This window comes from Parasteatoda tepidariorum, chromosome 2 (genome assembly GCF_043381705.1).
Source record: "Parasteatoda tepidariorum isolate YZ-2023 chromosome 2, CAS_Ptep_4.0, whole genome shotgun sequence".
Lineage (NCBI taxonomy): Eukaryota > Metazoa > Arthropoda > Arachnida > Araneae > Theridiidae > Parasteatoda > Parasteatoda tepidariorum.
In genome coordinates, this window is record NC_092205.1 from 86,388,621 (window position 1) to 86,407,411 (window position 18,791).

At 33.4% G+C, this 18,791-nt stretch overlaps 2 long non-coding RNA genes across 4 annotated transcripts in view; one reads left to right on the forward strand and one right to left on the reverse strand.

The window, feature by feature from the left end:
• Positions 1-2,038, reverse strand: part of LOC139425027 (uncharacterized) — a 152,161-nt gene extending 150,123 nt beyond the window's left edge. For all 3 annotated transcript variants that reach the window (XR_011636205.1, XR_011636206.1, XR_011636207.1), the window contains exon 1: positions 1,735-2,038. This is a non-coding gene — a long non-coding RNA (uncharacterized lncRNA). The remainder of the gene's footprint in view (positions 1-1,734) is intronic.
• Positions 1-18,791, forward strand: part of LOC139425028 (uncharacterized) — a 44,671-nt gene that overhangs the window by 9,125 nt on the left and 16,755 nt on the right. The window lies entirely within an intron of this gene.

Sequence of the window (18,791 nt, forward strand, 5' to 3'; positions counted from 1 at the left end):
AGCTTCAATTGGTAAAATGTTGAAAGCAGAAGTTCTTTATAGAATAGCCACAGATTGGCTCCAACTAGCGTTTGTCTTTCTCGAGGAGCTGACTTATGGAATCTAATATAGGTAAATTGTACTTCACATTTGACAGACTGCGCATTTTACGCTCCAAAGAGAGGACAATCTAACAATCATCTGAAGCAGTTATTTCTAAATATTCCAAAGTTTTACAAATCATTACCAAAAGCTAGTTTCCAAAATTTAATATTTCATGCTCAGAAAATCAGTGCTATGTTTGCTTAATCTTATATATGTAAACAAGAGTTTTCAATTATGAACCTTAGAAAAAATCACTTCAAAAGTAGACTAACAGAAAAGCATTTAGCCTTGTTCCTTAAAATAAGCACATCTCACTTCCAACATTAATATAAGGAACTTTTAAAAATTAAATCGCAATTTCCTTCATCTCACTAAATATTTAAATTAAAACTTGTATATCACCTTTTTTTTTAAATTTTGAAGTTTTTACTTGACCCACCAAATATTTTTTTTCTTGATTTTTGGCCCTAGACCAAAAAAGTTTGTCCATCCCTGATCTAAATCATGAACAGTTAACAGATCCCTAGAAAATCCTCGATCGAATTTTATTCTGACTACAACTAAGCTTTATTTTTTAAAACACACATGAAATGAAAGCAATTTTATATTTTACTAATCCATTTTTAAGTATTTTATTGCATGATCATGTAAATTAGTTTCATTATAATCAGAAATTTTAAAGGAGATATTTGTTCTGAATTTTTTTAAAATTTTAACTTAAGAATACAGCTATTTGAAGGCAAGAAAACAGAGTTGTACAAAAAGACTCATCAATATCGCTCATGGGCAATAGTGGCACAACTCAAAAAACACGTATTTTGGACTAAGAATAAGTGTAAATATGAAAATACACATTCTTTTCAGCAGCAATACCAGCACAACTCATAATTCAACTTGAAAGTAATCTTCGTTTAAGTAAACTAAAGCATTTCCTATGCATTTTCATTTGCAATGATAACTTTAAACCCACTTATCTCGACCCACTTAACTTAATTTTTTGTGTTAGCCCATGAGCGATATGTTTCGGATAACAAGAATCACTTAACTCAAGTGATTCTATTACTGATCTAGATCAACTAATTTATACCTTTCCATCAATAGATTCTGATTAACAAATATGAATCACGGGATTGAAAACAATAGATCTAAATCTTGAACAGATACCTCAAAAATCCCATTCAATCAAGAGTAAAAATTTACATCAGAAATAAATAAAAGCTTTAACCATTTTGGAGATGCAATATGACTCATAGACTTCACGACGTATTCGACTGATTTTTAATGTTTCGTTCTGAGGTATATAAAATTTAGTCAACCACAATTAATAAATATGCAGAGAAATGTAAGCTTATAAGTGCACCAAATAAACTGAAATTTGTAAAATTAAAACAAAATTTTATTATACATAATCCTAAAATATAAAATTTAAAACTATTAAATTAAACATTGTCAAAGATTTAAAAAAAATTACTTTCACAGTTTGTTTACAATAATAAATAAAATTAATAGTTTGTACTGATAACAAACATTATCAATTAAACCTTGCACAAATTTTATGATTACTTAGCTATCAAGTATTTTAATTATAATTTCGCCTTTTTTAGAAAAATAATCTTTATTATACAAACATTCGAAATTGATTGATCTTACCTGTGAACTTCTGGAAAAATAATAGCCGCTGTAATGTTTTGTCCAAGAAACCTATCACTTTGTCAAGAAACGTACCAAGACTACGAATCACAATAATACAGAGTTTTAGTGCTTTCATGATAGCATTTCCCCTATTCGAGTACGTAATACCAACACAGCGCAGTTACTGCAGAACAATCACGGTCTTCTACGAAGCATGCGCAGAATATGTGTAGGTAAACGTGCAATCTCTATGAAAGTGCTAAATTTCTCTACTGGAAATTACAAGTAGGTAGGTAATGGTGGTAAGATGATCTTAACTCGGTTTAGTTTGCTGGTTTACTGGTATTACATACATTTGCAGGCTTGTGTGCTCAATTTAGGCTTATGAACCTTTGTCAAATAGAAGAACAGATAGCACAATACAGAGAAGAGAACACGAAGATACATCCAGGGTAACAGCTGGATTCGAACCCGCTACCTCCACGCTGAAAACTTCCAGTGTACAAAATGGTGACTGGTGATAAAATCTATCGGAATCAGAAAATTCTCCAAGTTCCCATAACAAATCAATATCTCTGGGGAAACGGGATCGGGGATTGACCATACTCTGATTCAGGTCAAAATTACGATCTGCTGATAGATGGATGGTATGAGAATATGTCCTCCCTGTAAAACGAGATGTGACGAATGTATGTTGTCTCCGGATCATCCTCAGGAATGTTTCCCAGACCGTCACTAGAGCTGCACATTGTGCAGCTCTAGTGCTACTTAAATAAAAGTACAGTACCGAGAAGTTCAACAACGATCTAAAGATTTCCATGCACTAGAAGACATTGTAAAATAAAATAAGCTGGGCTGAATAAGTTCATAAAAAGGTAACAGCCGTAGCAAAATGGTCTCACTGTCGTACCATTAAGTCACTAAAAGACACAATCACTTAACAATGGGTATACTCAGCAGTCGCAGAGTAGCAAACTATTAGCTAAACAGCGTCTTCAGAAAACTGAAAAACCTAACAGCAAAATTTCTAAAATGTACCTTCGAAACCTCCCCTCTTTAGCTTTCCAATTATGTAAAAAATAATAGTTTTGTTAGAAATCATTGCGAAAAATTTCTGTTCTCAGTATATTAAATTGGAAAGGTAAAACAGTTTCAATATTCGTTTAGAAGTTTTACTACCAATAGTGTCTTTTCTGAGACCACTGGGCAGCTCGCGATACGAGCGTTCTATTTTATTTATTTGCTAATAATAAATGCATGAATTTGTAAGCTGTGTTCTTTATTGTTGTTGTTGTTGTTAATTTACGTCGCACTAGAGCTGCACAATGGGCTATCGGCGACGGTCTGGGAAACATCCCTGAGGATGATCCGAAGACATGCCATCACAATTTTGATCCTCTGCGGAGGGGATGGCACCCGCGCTTCGGTAGTCCGAAGACCTGCGCGCGAAGCCATGTGTTCTTTAGCAGTCTTGTTAATTCTTCCTCGGGACATCAAAAAATGAACGATATAACTAAGGTTAAAGCAGAAATTGAACCCGCTACCTACTCGTTTCAGAGAGTTTGGAAGAAAGATTACAACACACTTCCAAGCATACCTCCAGAACGAAGTTTGTTCTTCAATGAAACGCTAGTCTTAATTGCAGAAAACACCCAAGCTTCTGGCGGGAATAAACACCACAATTTTCAAAGTCATTGGTTGATAAAAAATAACCTTCAAGACATTCAATATCTTTTTATTACTTTATACTAATTTTAGAATTGAGCAATTGTATTCGATTTGCATATAAGCGTTGAGGTTCTTGAGCAGCTAACAGATCAATTTATTAGCTATTTGTTAGATTTATGGAAATGAACGAATCGAGTTATTTTAAAGGTTCTTTTAAATATCTACTTTCGAATTGTTGCTCAGGTCGTTGGACTACCAAAGCGGAGGAACCAACCCCTTTGCAGAGGATAAAAATTGTCATGGCATGTCTTCGGATCATTCTCAGGGATGTATCCCAGACAGTCACCAATAGGCCATTGTGCAAGTCTAGTGCGACTGAAATAAAGTACCTACCTACTTTTTGAATTGCTTGCAATTAATCAATTTTGTTACAATGCTATATTTTTTTAAACTCTGACTCACAAAAACAACTTCTCCATCATGCATTCATACTCTACGCTACCAAAAAATATAATAGGTTACAAGGGATTATAATATAAATGTTTAGTTTTAGAACTAAGTTGCAAATGCGCAATTACTACGGACATTTTCTCAGTTAACTTATTACAGATATCGGTCCATCGAGGAAACTGAATGACATTCAGTGTTGCAGCGAGATTCGAACTCTCAATCACCTGCTTTCAAGCTAAGCAATGGAATTAACTGTGAAAGTTATCGTCTTTTTCCTTCATTACATGTACAAATTAGTTTCATTCAAAAAAAGTTCTCCACATTAATGAGCTTGTTCCAATAATTGAACCAAGCTTTCATTTGGGACTATTTTTTTCGCCAAATTGTGGCTTACTCTGATATATTTTGTCCCACTGTGGACTGATCGTATGACATGGTTCCCAGTTGATGACTGAAGTGAAGAATCACTGGCAGCTGCCAGAGAGCGGGTAAGGGGACTGAGGATGTGCGGTACTGGTCCTCGTTAAACTGTTCTACCATAAAATGCTCGACTCAGAGCATCAGTATACCAAAGTGGGGGAGCTATTTTCTCTGCAGAAGATCAAAATTGTGCTGGCATGTCTTCAGATTATTTTCAGGGATGTTTCCCAAACCATCACCACTACCTTATTGTGCAACTTTAGTTCGACTTGAATAAAGTACTACAGTAGGGAACCGATTATCCGGAACGATCGGGACCATCGCTATTCCGGATAACTGATTTTTCCGGTTTTCTGAATCGCTACAAAAAGCCGTTTTTTTATTGTTAAACCCAACTAAAAAAAAAATTGGAAATAATCTGAAAAAGAAGAAAAAACGATGAAGTAATACACTAATGATTCTTTCCAAAACGATGGTAAGGTAACCATCTTTCAAAATATAAAAAAAATCCTAAAATCTTATGAGGAAAAAAAATTTTTTTTTGAAAATGGCAGGAAAATTTATCGAATTTCGTTCCGGTTTTTTGGTTTTCCGGTTTTCTGATTTCCGGATAACGGGTTCTGTACTGTACTACTTCCCATATTTTTAGGTTTGAGAATTCGAATCCCGTGTCGTACATAAAAGTTAGGTGCGCCCCCTACAAGATTTAAAATTATATTAAATGTAAGATTCCTTCATTTTATTTTAATTTATAATAATTCATCTAATTTAATTTCAATATTAATTAATTAAAAACTAATAATTGCGAAATATGCAGTCGGCATTTAGAAAAATAACTAAATTGGAGCATTGTATACCATTAACAACTTACCACATTGAAATGAAACTAATCATAAAAATATGAAAAAATAACTCCCTATTTTACAATATTCTAAGATTAGTTAAGAGTTATTTTTTTGTAAAGTAAATTAAAAAATATGAAGAACAAAAATATTTTTACATTAATTCATGAAGGGTGTACAATCATTTTGAGTGAAAGGCTGTATACGTGTTGACGGCAATTATGATAATTTTTAATGAAAACATCAGTGTTTTAGACACAATTCCTTTTATTAATCAACTAGTAATATATTTGCATGAAATTAGATTTTTTATAATTCATTTTTTTATTATCTTTATTCTTTTCATTTTTTTTTCTTTCTTTTTTATCAGTCAACTTAGTAATATACTTGCAAGCAACGCAACAGTTAATTAATTAAAAAAATTAACTAAAATGTTCTTGAATTAAATTAAAAATTTAAAAATAAATACTTTATTGATCAACATAAATGTAAATTAAATATTTTATTTAAAAAAATTGTACGGAGTTTTGAATTATTTTAAAATAGAATAGACGCATTTAACTTAAAATAAGATTCAACATTCAGTTGAGTATCTTTTTAACTCTAGAACATTTATATTTATTGAATTGTAAGAGATTTTATAAATGTTAAATCTTAAAACCGTTTTTTAAGTAACAAAAAATTAGAAACAAAGTTCAAAAAAGCAAACAGTTTAAAAACCTCTCATTCAAATTTAAGTTTTGTAATAATATTGTTTAAAAAATATCGAGATTAAAAATAAAATTGAAAAATAACGTGGATTGACGCGGAAATCCGCACAAATAAAGCGCGTCAAAGGTGATGAAAAAACTGCCTGATTCGAAAATCGTATGTCGTCATAGCACCAGATTAAAAATTTTGAGATTTTTGAAACCCCGTAGAAAAGCGTAGTAATAACTGTTGTAAGAACGATAGAAAAAAAAATCCCTTAGTTTTGCAATCGCGCAAAAAAAGCACCCATTGGAAATGCACGTTTCGAGTTTCGTATTGATACATATTAAAAATATCGGGGTTTTCAAAACCATGCAAAATGCGTAGTGCCGAAAAAACGATGTAAAAATATCTTGTAATTTCGATAAAATTGACACAAATAAAGCACGTCAAATGTGATGATAAAACCACCTGATTCGAAGATAGCAAGTCGTTATAGCATCGGATTAAAAATGCAAAGATTTTTGAAACCCCATCGAAAAGCATAGAAATATTTGTTGTAAGAACGATAAAAAAAAATCTCTTAGATTTGTGATTATGCAAAAAAAAAAAACACCCATTGGAAATCCACGATTTGAGTTTCGTATTGATACATATTAAAAATATCGGGGTTTTCAAAACCATGCAAAGTGCGTAGTGCGAAGAAAAAAAAAGCGATGGAAAAATAGCTGGAATTTTAGATAAAATTGACACAAATAAAGCACGCCAAAAGTAATTACTATTCGCACGATTTGAATCACGCACGATTCGAGTCGTTATAATATCGTATAAAAAGATATCGAGATTTTAAGAAACACGTGGAAGTCAGACAATATGGCTTTCCAAAGCACGATCGGAAAGTCACGTAGATTAACCATGAAATGAACACAAATAAAGAGCTTCAAAAGTGATTACTAAAATTCGAAATTCACGCATCATAATTTTGTCGTAGCAAAAAAATATTCAGATTTTTAAAACTATGGAAATTTGTTGTGGTAACCATCAAAAAAAAAACTACAATGTTTAGCTTTTCCAAAATTTAAAGCGTTAATCCGTTTTTTTTCCAAAAGAAGAAAGTCCCGCAGTGGACTGGTCGTTAAGACACGGTTCCCAGCAGTTCACCAAAGTCAAGCATCACTGGCTGCGGTCAGTGTGCGGGTGGGTGACCACTTCCATCAGTTTGTGTAGGGACCGAGGGTGTGCGGTATTAGTCCTCGTTAAACTCTTCAACCGTAAAGTGCTCGACTTCGCGTACAGGTCGTCGGGCTACCGAAGAGGGGGTGCCATTCCCTCTTCAGAGGATCAAAATTGTAATGGCATGTCTTCGGATCATCTTCAGGGATGTTTCCCAGATCGTCGCCAATAGCCCTTTGTGCAGTTCTAGTGCGACGTCAATGAACTACAACAACAACAAAAGAAGAAAACAAAGAGTTATGGCTTTTGTTATTATTAAGTTTCGGTGCTGCCTTGGGTCACACATCAAGAGCTAACGGGCCGCAGATTACCTTTTATATATAGTGAATTAATTATAGATCATGAGTCAAACCTTGCGCCCCCCCCCCTCATTTGAGTTGTATGGAGAGGAAAAGCGCGAAGATCTCCCACGGTTAGCCTGATAGGAAGGAGAATCTAATCCATGATCCTTCTACCACTGAGGATATTTTACGTCAGCACTGTGGTCGGTGCGAGCCAGGTGCGGAATTTGTATCAAACAGCTATTGCTGGGATTCGAATCCTGTTCATCTTATTGGGAGGCGAACGCTCTATCCCCTGAGCCCCCACGGCTCAACCAGAATATTTTATTTTATAACCGTCTTTGAACAGCTGACCCAACTCCATAGCCTTGCGATTCTGAACCCAATCCAGAATACAAGGGAACTCCTGGATCAAGTAGTATTGATAGAAATTTGCCTTTGTGGAGNGGCTCAACCAGAATATTTTATTTTATAACCGTCTTTGAACAGCTGACCCAATTTTTTGGGTTTACGACTACTAATGTTCAACTCCATAGCCTTGCGATTCTGAACCCAATCCATAATACAAGGGAACTCCTGGATCAAGTATTGATAGAAATTTGCCTTTGTGGAGGACTTTTTGATGGAACTAACCTACACTTTTGTTACATGGAGAGGAAAACAACGATACCCTCCCACGGTTAGCCTAACGGCAAGGGAACTTTAAAACATGATCCGTCGGTTATGCAATAAAATTTTCAGGTTTAGATCATTTCAAAGAATTTCATTGGTGTTTTTTTAAAACAAAAATATCAAAAGGAAAAAATCCATTTTCGGAAAGAAAAAAAATTCGTAACAAATAAACTTTCGATAAAGAGAGACATTTCTTTCAGTTTACTATGTTTCAATGGGAACATTAAATGTATTTGTAACAATCGTTAATTTTAAGTATTGGCGCCAGTCGTATCGGCGCTTGCTGTACTTAAGTTTCAAGGGCTTCGAAATAATAGCTATAAAAACCCGTTATGGTTTTATATGTGGAAAGTTCGATGCAATGTTGAAAACAAAACACAATTCATAATAACTGTTTAACTGGATTCTTCTTAACAACATAAAAATTTATAGGAAGCGAAGCATTAAGATGACGTTTCATACAAACTGAAGAATGTCCCAAATAATGTATAAAATAATCTGTATGAATACCTGATAAAAACAAATTACCTGATTACGTAATCACAAAACAAAAACACTGTACAATTTTATACCCTTACGTTTTTCATTTGTAAAGCATTTAGTTTTCCCCCTGTCATTTGAAGAGCTTGTTTACTTCACCACACAACTTAAATTATTTTTTAATTCCATATTATTTAAATTATTCCATTAAAAAAAAACTAATTTTTTCTTCTAGATCTTAATGTTTGAAAAGTTAAATGTTGATAGTTAGTCTAGACAATGTTTTAAGTTATAACTACACTACCGTACTTTAACCCATTCAGAACCGTGATCACATAGATACATAATGACGCGATTTTCTCTTAACCGCCCACGGTATCATAAATGAGATGAGTCTTTTTTTAGAAAATCCTATATTCTGTATCTGACTTTAAATTAAAAATAATTAAAAATATCGCCTATAATTATGAAATATTCGGCTTCTCATAAATAACTTACACTATGAAAATCCAATTTAAAAAACAAACAAACTAAATAGACTTATAAAAACGCACCGTTTGTTACGAACTGTTTAGTAAACAAGAATGTCGTTCCCTCTAAATTTTAAAAATAAATAAAGATTTCGTCTACAGATAGCGCTGCTCACTGAAAAAATATCAGTCGCGTATCAAAGCATCCTAATTGAATCATTTGTACAAACGTAAGTTAAATTTATTTCCCGGATTGTGCCATCTTGTTGTTGCGAATTGGAGATGATTTGAAAAAAGTTTTTCGTTTCTCAGGTACCAACGCCATCTATTGACGAGCTTTGGGACATAATTTAAAACTGTCTAAAAATAAAATAGCAGGGCAGCAAAACGTAACGCAGTAAATAGTATAATAATTTTTCAAATATTCTGATAATCGACCAAACCAATATTCAAAAAACCAATATTCGGTGATTTTGAAAACATCGGGTATTATGTTTATTATCTACCTACTGGAATGATTACGATTTTGTGTTATTACGATAAAATCTAGTCATTAGATTCAATACTAATTCAAGGTGCTTAATTTTTATTTATTTTGAGCCCCGTGCAATAAATTAAATTCAATAAGCTTCAACTTAACTGAATCTACCCAGTCTTTCTTTAATGTTGACTATCTCGACCCTTATTTTTCATGCCGTTAGCCTTGAAACATTCCCTTTAATGGACATAAATCTTTCGTTACATTAGAAAAATGCTGGAACAATCGTCATGTTATTTTTGGCACACGATAGTGCTAAAATACGTCAGTTGCAAATCGCTAGAGCTGACTTTTTAAAGTTTAACGAGAAATTTTAATTGCGATGTAGACAATCCTTTGTTTGCGAAATCATTCTGAGAAGCAATTATGCAACGAAAAGAGACTCGCAGAGAATGAAACATAAAATGGGGATGGATTTCACTATCTGTGTGTAATAGCGCTCTAAATGTCAAGCTAATTTGGAAAATTATTTTATATCCCTCTAAAAATGAGTAAAGTAACATTGCATACGAATTTTGCGAACAAATGAATGACATTTAATGAAATTACTAACGCTTGAAAACCATTTTAGTGTTGAAATATACCTTTAGAGCCCAATGAAATTTCGTAAAAAAGATTTGAAAGTTTTATGGCGCAAGAATTGAAACTGACTAAACTGTGAGAAATGTAACTTATAAGTAGGTTAACCAAATAGTATTGCAAACAACCATATAACGTACAATAGGTAAGTTAACCAAACAACGACTGAACTTACTAAAGGTAAGTTGATCAAATGGTATTGCAAACATCATCTGTAAGCAGATGAATGTCATTTATTGAATTTACTAATATTTAGAAATGCACTTTTATAATAAAGTGAAAATTCGCAAAAAGGTATGAATTGAAAGTTTAATGGCGCAAGAATTGAAACTGACTAAACTGTGAGAAATGTAAATTGTATAACTGAGAGAAATGTAACTTATAAGTAGGTTAACCAAATAAAATAGTATTGCAAACAACCATATAACGTACAATAGGTAAGTTAACCAAACAACGACTGAACTTACTAAAGGTAAGTTGATCAAATGGTATTGCAAACATCATATGTAAGCAGATGAATGTCATTTATTGAAATTACTAATATTTAGAAATGCACTTTTATAATAAAGTGAAAATTCGCAAAAAGGTATGAATTAAAAGTTTAATGGCGCAAGAATTGAAATTGACTAAACTGCGTCTTACGTTGGCAGCATAAACTAAATAATGTTGCGAAAAAACATTTATCGTAATATTGTTAAGTTAACCAAACAAAATTGCAAACAATTTCACATACTCGTGGGAGATTGATTAAATAATATTGCAAGCAACAAATTAACGTAATATAAGTTAATTGCCCCAACAGTACTGCAAATAATAAATTAAGATTTTTTATTTAAGTTGATCAAACAGCAAACAACAATTTAAAGTTTTATGGAAGTTGACCAAACACTATTGCAAGAAATTTAACTGCGATACTTTGCCCAAACAGGGACATCCTAAACATTTTAAGTATTAGAATATTTGCTTCGGCAGATAAAAATTTGAAAATTGGTCTATACAATCTCCTTGTAGTGGGTAACAAGGGGTAGGGGGGAATGGAGTAGGACCTCTTGATGAAACTAATCTGCATTTGCCTAACACAGAGAGAAAAACCACGTAAACCTCCCACAGTTAGCTCGACAGCACGACTACTCTAAGCCCATGATCAGCATATTATATAGTATATTGTGGATATTTAACGTCAGCGGCATGGTTGGCGCGAGCTCAGTGCAGAATTCATATTGACCTGCCATCACTGGGAATCGAACTTGGACACCTCTTTGGGAGACTAACGCTCGATCTCCCGAACAACCGCTGCTTAAGTTGAGACATTTGCCAATATACTTTATAAGCTTCAAAAAGTGGGTGCAAAATCAGGACTGTAATGGTGATGTAAAAACGCCGAATAGCTTTTTTAAATTTCGATAGGATATAATGGTACCGCATAGCATTGAAGGTTTCAACCTCCAAAATCCCCAGCAACAAAACTCCAAGACTAGACCAAGAGACTCACTCCCGCTTTTCGCAGCACTGTTACAGTGATATTTGCTTGATAATGGTCGAATAATATTCAATAATTTTTGGCTATCTCGTTGGACCAACATTCACGAATCTTGGTTTAATATGGGTTCAAAGCGTCGTTATTTTTCCGATATGGGCCTTAGATAGAATTGTCCTGTTCACCCGATATTTTGCTTACGCTTTACAACCAATATCGGCACTATATAGAATTTTCTGATTCACCCAATATTTTATAATCATTATTCAGCCAATATAAGCTCTACATAGGCCCTATATAGGCCGATATTAATACTGCATAGGACCAATATTTAAAAATCTAGACGTCCCAATATTCCCAATGTCCCAACGTCCCATTGTTCACATAGGACCCATATTCAGCAAATTTTGAGCCCAACTGGGGACAAGGTATAATTGTAGCTGGGACATAGTCTTGATTACCTCATTCCTGATCAAAATCAGGGGAAAACAAGAGGGTAAACTTAATTTCGGAATTCTCCTCGTATGTTTGAAGACAGTAGTTAAATTTCGAATCAATGGAACATAATTGTTATATCATAATTTTGAGCAAGAAATCTGATAAGTTATTATCATCTGCTAGACAATTGTGACATTTTCTGCAATTTTTTTACATCGTAAAATTTCCTTAAAGCAATATAATGAAACGTCAAATTTTGAAGTGCGTCAAATTTTCCAAAAATATCAAAATCTATCCAGAATATTTATAGAACTTTTTACAGCTAAAAAAATTTAATTAAGTCAAAATATAAGAACTCAAAATAACTCTAAGAAGTCAAAATATAGATCATAGGTGGCGCTGACATAGCTTTTTTTTAAAGAAGTATGTTTGGAATCAGTTAGTTGACATAGATTGCTTAATGATCTAACGAACAATTTGGAGAAAAAACTTTTTGCACAGCAGGTTTTGATTGAAACCGATTTTAAATATTAGATTAGGTGTCATATTTTCTAAAATATCAATATCTGCGTAAAAATATTTAAGGAATATTTTGCATTGAGAAGGAAAACTGAAATATTTGTCTAAAAAAAGAAAATAGAGATCATAGATGGCGCTAATATTGTTATTTATATCTGTTGATGGTTGAGTTCGTTCGTATGGAGAAGCCTTTTAAAAGTCAAAGATCGTGAAGATATTTTCATTAACACCTCTCAAGAAGTTTTAACACATCTGCTGACACTGTAATTTATCTCAGTCTTGTTTTAGACAGGAAAAAAAACATATCGAGCGAATCCATTTACTTCCTTTCTTTTTATAATTTTGAAAAAAATATTGGCAACAAAACAAACTGTGATTACTCACTGCCTCATTTCTGGCTCAAAAGAAATAGTATTGATGCCAGACAAAACTTGCATTTCTTCTAGAAGAAAAAGTAAAGCGAAAAAAAAAATTGTTGGCATGGATTTTGTATACAATTCCAAGATTATTTTTATTTTATTTTCTTGCCAAGAAAACAATGAACTCAGGCTATTTACTGTTGTCGGTAAGAATACGAAGGCTAAAATATTTTTTTAAAATAAAATAATGGACTTCTTGAATTTAAACAATTGAAAACGTCTTTGTTTGTTTAAAAAGTTAAGTTCCTCAGATTTAAATGTAAGAGGAACTGAATACCGGTATACCAACACCAATTTCAATACGAAAAGCTTTTTGACAATTCGAAACCAAGATAACCTAATTAAACAGTATTATGCAGGGTGTTTTGTAAGGGACGCACTTAAAAATATATTTTGGAAGCCCTCGCCAAAGCTGAAGTAAAAGAATATTCAAGTTAGAACGTTTAAAATTAATATTTAGGAAAGGAAAAGCAAAAATAATACGAGGGTTGCGATTTATATTTCTGGCCTAATAATGAAGAAACAAATACGTAGGATCGAAATTGGTTTTATTGTTTTTCAAAATATTCTCCATGATGATCAATACACTTTTGCATGCGTTTGAACCAATTTTCAAAGCACTTTTTCCAGTCCGATTGAGGTAACTCCAAAGCATGAGTTTTGAATGCATCGACCGCTTCTTCGGGGGTCGAAAATCGTTGTCCAAGTAATTTATTTTTGATGTGTGTGAATAAGAAGAAGTCATTGGGTGCCAAATCAGGGCTGTACGGTGGATGACCCATCAGTTCGATCTTTCGCTCCGTCAGAAATTCCTTTGTTTGAGTCAATGTGTGAGAGCTCGCATTGTCATGATGAAGAATGATTCGCCTATTCTTCTGCTTTTTTCGAATTTCTCCGATGACTTCTGGCAAACAAATGGTCGTNGTCTGATTTCGTAACTTAAATGGTTATGGTTATCTCGTAACTTAAAATATTGTCTAAACTAATTCTTCGAGGGATAATAATGAATCTAAAGGTGAAAGAAGTTAAACGTTTTTGAAATGTTCAGTCAACAACACAAATGAAGCTATAATGGTAAATCGTCTGCTGAATTTATGTTTAAAAATATCAAACTTCGATTAAAATCGTCTGCGGTCGCCTAGCAACACTTACTGTAGCCAAGGCCAGAAATATAAATAGCAACCCTCGTATTAAAATCTAGCGATAGAACCAAATCAATGTTCTCGCTAAAAAGTCACAGTGTGATTCCCTGTACGAAAGCCTCCTGGGCTCTTTGCCTCAATCATGTTTAACCAAATTAGCAACTTTCTTTAATGAAACTGTAAGTTGGTTCTCGTTTACTTGTTTAGCGTCGCTGTCTAGATGAGGACAAAAACTGCATTTAGGGGCCTCCGCGACCGAGCAGTGTCGTCCACCAAACGCTGCGCGAAGCTTGGAGGTGGCGGGTTCGAATCCCGCCGTAACTCTGGATGAATTTATTCTGCGTGATGTCCTTCTCTGTATTGTTCTATCTGTCCTTCTACTTGAAAAAGATTTATAAACCTAAATTGAGCAAACAAGCCTGAAAATGTATGTAATTTCAATAAAGCAATAAATAAATACTCTGCCTTTATACTGAATATTATGTTCTAATTTTCAGTTTCAGAGGAGACGTCTTCGTACCATCAAGAATATCTAACTTGAATTTTGTACGTTAAAAGTTTATTTTTATAGCAAGTAACATTTCATGACACAAATCTATGTCTACTTAAACTTGATTAAAATAAGTGACGATGTTCGTATTTTTATTCGAAATTTCAGAATCTTGAGGTTAAATTTAGAAGCTTATGGAAAATAGAAAGAGAAAATTTTGAAACATTCAGAAAATATTATTTAATTCGAAAAAAAAATTATATCTGAAGTGTCAAAGTAAAATGGCCTCTTTTGGTAGGTTTTTTAGTTTTTGTCGCAATTCGCTATGGAAAAAAATCGTTGAAAACGAGGAATCTATTTATTATATCAAGCAAAATGAAAGCAGGAATAAAAAGTTTCAAATCAATAGTTCACAGAAACAACTGTGTGAATCCACGAATTAGTTTTGTTAGAGCTATACTTTTGAATAATATTTCTATAAATTCAAAAACAACATTTTAAAATTGACAATAATTGAAATGAAAAAATAAGTTGAAGCGTACTGAATAATATAATGTGAAAAGCGAAATTCATGGGTGAAAGGTACTTATTCGATTAGGTCCTAAACTTAAAGAGAACTGTAGATGATAGCCATACTACTTTTACTCCAATGATGAAAAATTAATTTTGGTAATTAGTACTACTAGCACTGTGATAAAAGATGATGATTTAATTAATAATATAGCCATTCAATGTAGGTAACAAAGTACCCAATATAGTTGCTGTGGTTCAAGATTTTTAAGGCTCCTGAAATAATAATTAGAGCAGGAAATTTGTCGACTGAAGTAAATTTTGACTGCCATGCCTCGAATAACGACATCATGTCAAATGATACTAAATCATTCATGACAAATGATGTTATGAGAGTCTTGGTGGCTCAGGTGATAGAGCGTTCGCCCTCCAATAAGGTGATCTGGATTCGAATGCCAGCCATTGCTGGTCTATACGAATTCCGTACCCGGTTCGCAGCGACCACAGTGCCGACGTAAAATATCATAAGTGGTAGATGGATCATGGGTTAGAGTCCAATTGCTGTCAGGCTAGCTGTTAGAGGTATTCGTGGTTTTCCTCTCCATGAAACGTTAATACAGGTTAGTTCTATCAAAACCTCCTCCACGAAGGCAAATGATACTTGATCCAGGAGTTCCCTTGTCTTCTGGACTGGGTTTAAAACTACAAGGCCGTGGAGTATAAAATTAGTTGTTGTAAACTCTAAAAACTATGTCGGTTGTCCAACGACGGTCATAAAATAAAATGATAGTATGAACTTTTAAATGCGTTTTTTGTTTAATCTAATAACATAAAGCATCCGGGAAAGTCAACAAAGAATAATAAGTAAAAAAATATTAGATTTATTTTTAAATTTCATAACATTTGTGCACAATCTCATAATGTTTATTTACATCTATTTATTGATTGTTTACTTTTTTTCCCGTATGAAAAACGAGCACTCAGGTAGTCTAAATTACGAGGTCCTTGTTCTTCAGAAAAATGCACTGGTTCCATAGAAACGAATTTGAACGACAAATGGCTTCGGCTACGGCCTATGAGCAAAGCACGTGTTTAAGCATGAGGGTTTTTTACTCATGCTTTGATGATAAAGCAAATCTTTTGAAGTGAAATCCTTTAGAGAAATAACTCATCTAAATTTATTCTCCAAATTATCTGACAAGTATTATCTTCATTTTTTTAGGAAAGTGATAAATTGAAGATGACGTCTTTGGAGGCACGCGTGATGATAATGGTGATAAAAAAAAAGAAGAAATAAAAAATAATAAACAAAATGGTTTCTATATTTTATTTGTTCATCCCAACACACGAGCCCTATCCCTAGCTGTCGAACTCACACGGTATCCTGGTTACAGCCAATGTTGTCATAACAAGTGATGATTCATAAACATCCGGCTTATATACTGTAGGGAAAAATAGGTATCAAAAATAGATACATTATCATAGTTTGGAAATGAAGAAAACTGATTACACTGTTTTTTCCCTCTTAAATCCATTATTGCACGTTTATATTGTGCTGAAGATGATACATACTTAGAAATTAGATCACTGTGAATAAAAAGGAGCTTATTCTTAACACATGCTTAAATAAATTCCGTAAAATAACGAGGAAAAAAACGTAGTGGAAAAATAAATTAACTCGTTTTCCTAACTATGTAGCCCACATAAAATGGGGGATGTGAAATAAGTGATATTTTATAACAGGTGAAATTATATTATGTAGCCCACTTTACGGGCTATGTTCCCTATATCACTGTTCCTCAACCTACGGTCTGCAAACACCATCTTCGGAACTGCGATATTCGTTTTCAAAACTTTCTTACCTATTTGAGGCCGTTCAAAAAGTACGTACATCCTGATGGGAGGGAGGGGATTTTCTATTTTGTACCGTTTTGTACGATGGGAAGGGGGAGGGGATTTTCTATTTTGTACGGTTTTGTACGATGGGAAGGGGGGAGGTATTATACAAAGTACATACATTATAAGCTAACACCAAATTTAATTTTGACTTTTTCAATTATTTTAATTTTTATGAAAAAGGGGGGTAGACTAATAAAATGTACGTACTCTAAGGGGGTTGAGTAAGACCTCATGTACGGTAATGTACGAAGGGGGGGTTAAAATTTCTCCATTTTTGTGTGCGTACATTTTGAACTGCCCCTTTGACATATTTTCGCTTATAAATGAAATAACAGAGCCTCAAAGGATAAAACGTCTGCCTCCCAATGACGTGAACCAGAGTCCAATTCTAGCGGAGGCTGGTTGATACGAATTTAACTTCCGAATCACACCGACCACAGTGCCGACAAAAAAATATAATTAGTGGATTTTGTGTTAGAATACCCTTGCCGTCGGCCTAAACGTGGGAAGTTTTCGCTGTTTTCCACCTCCTGTTGTGAAAAAGCAAGCGCACCTCAAAAGAAAGAAGAAAAAAAAATGAGGTGGGACAAAATTAGATCCATCAAAAAGTTTTCAATGGAGGCTACTTTGTTCAAATGCCTTATCCACGATATCCCTTGTCTTCTGGGTCAGTTAAAAAAATTACATGGCGAAAGAGTGGAACATCGATAGCTGCGAACTCAGAATTGGAAAATAATAATCAGAAATGTACATGAAAAATTTAATATTTATTAGTATGTTTATTATGGTTTAAGAAAGACAATTATTATGCATTTACAAAAAAAAAAAAATATNTTTTTTTTTTTTTTTTTTTTTTTTTTTTTTTTTGAATTGATAAGAAAATGTTACATTCTTTTAGATGAATCCCTGCTCATCTCTATTTAAACTGTGGTAGAACCTAAATGAATGGACCAAAGGTCCCAGTAAATAAACACGGCCAAAAGAAAATTATTATCTTCTTATAAAAATGTATGTATGTTAAAAATATGTATGATGCCCGATCAGTTAATAGTTGCGGTTACTTACGCCCCTTGCCAATATCAGTAAGTGAATTTTTAAAGCAGAGGGAGAGTTTCTTGTTTTTCTCAGAGGCTAAGAATACGAATTCAGCCAACAATAATTCACAGCCTGTTTCACAGACAGGACTAAATAGTACTTCATTCATTAATCCAAAGATCGCATTTTTGCCCTTTACAGAGAACTATCAATCTTCGATTCAGCAACCACAAAGGAAAAGATTTGTTACAGGTTACTTACATAAAAACTTTAAAATCCAACAGATTAAACGTGCACCATCACCATTGTTTACAAGGGGATATTTAAGTCGGTGGTATAAAGTCGGATGTATTTTATCTTCCTTTGTACACATACACACACACACACTTCATAAACACATTAACTGGAATCTCAAAAATAAATAGTTTTAGAACCATGTATGTTTTACGAACTACAAATCAGATATAATGGATGTAAGGCCATAACACCCGAAGTCCGGTTAAACCTTCACCTGGCAGGTCTCTAACACAAATTTGTTTCTTCCATATCCACTTAGTTAGTATGATTTCTATAACCTCTCCCCCCGTGCTCTAGATTTGTTATACAAGTGGTTAAAAAAAATCACAAATTGGATTAGATTACAAATTTGTTACGATGATTATGATTTTTATGCGGCGATTAAAAAAATTTCATTTATCTTCGGAGCACAACAAATATTTGTAAAATCTGGAAATACTCTTAAATATATTGTTTTAGTTGAAAACATGCTTTTCCCCTTTGAAATTTTAATGCGCTTCCTATTCTATTAATTTAAATTAGATTT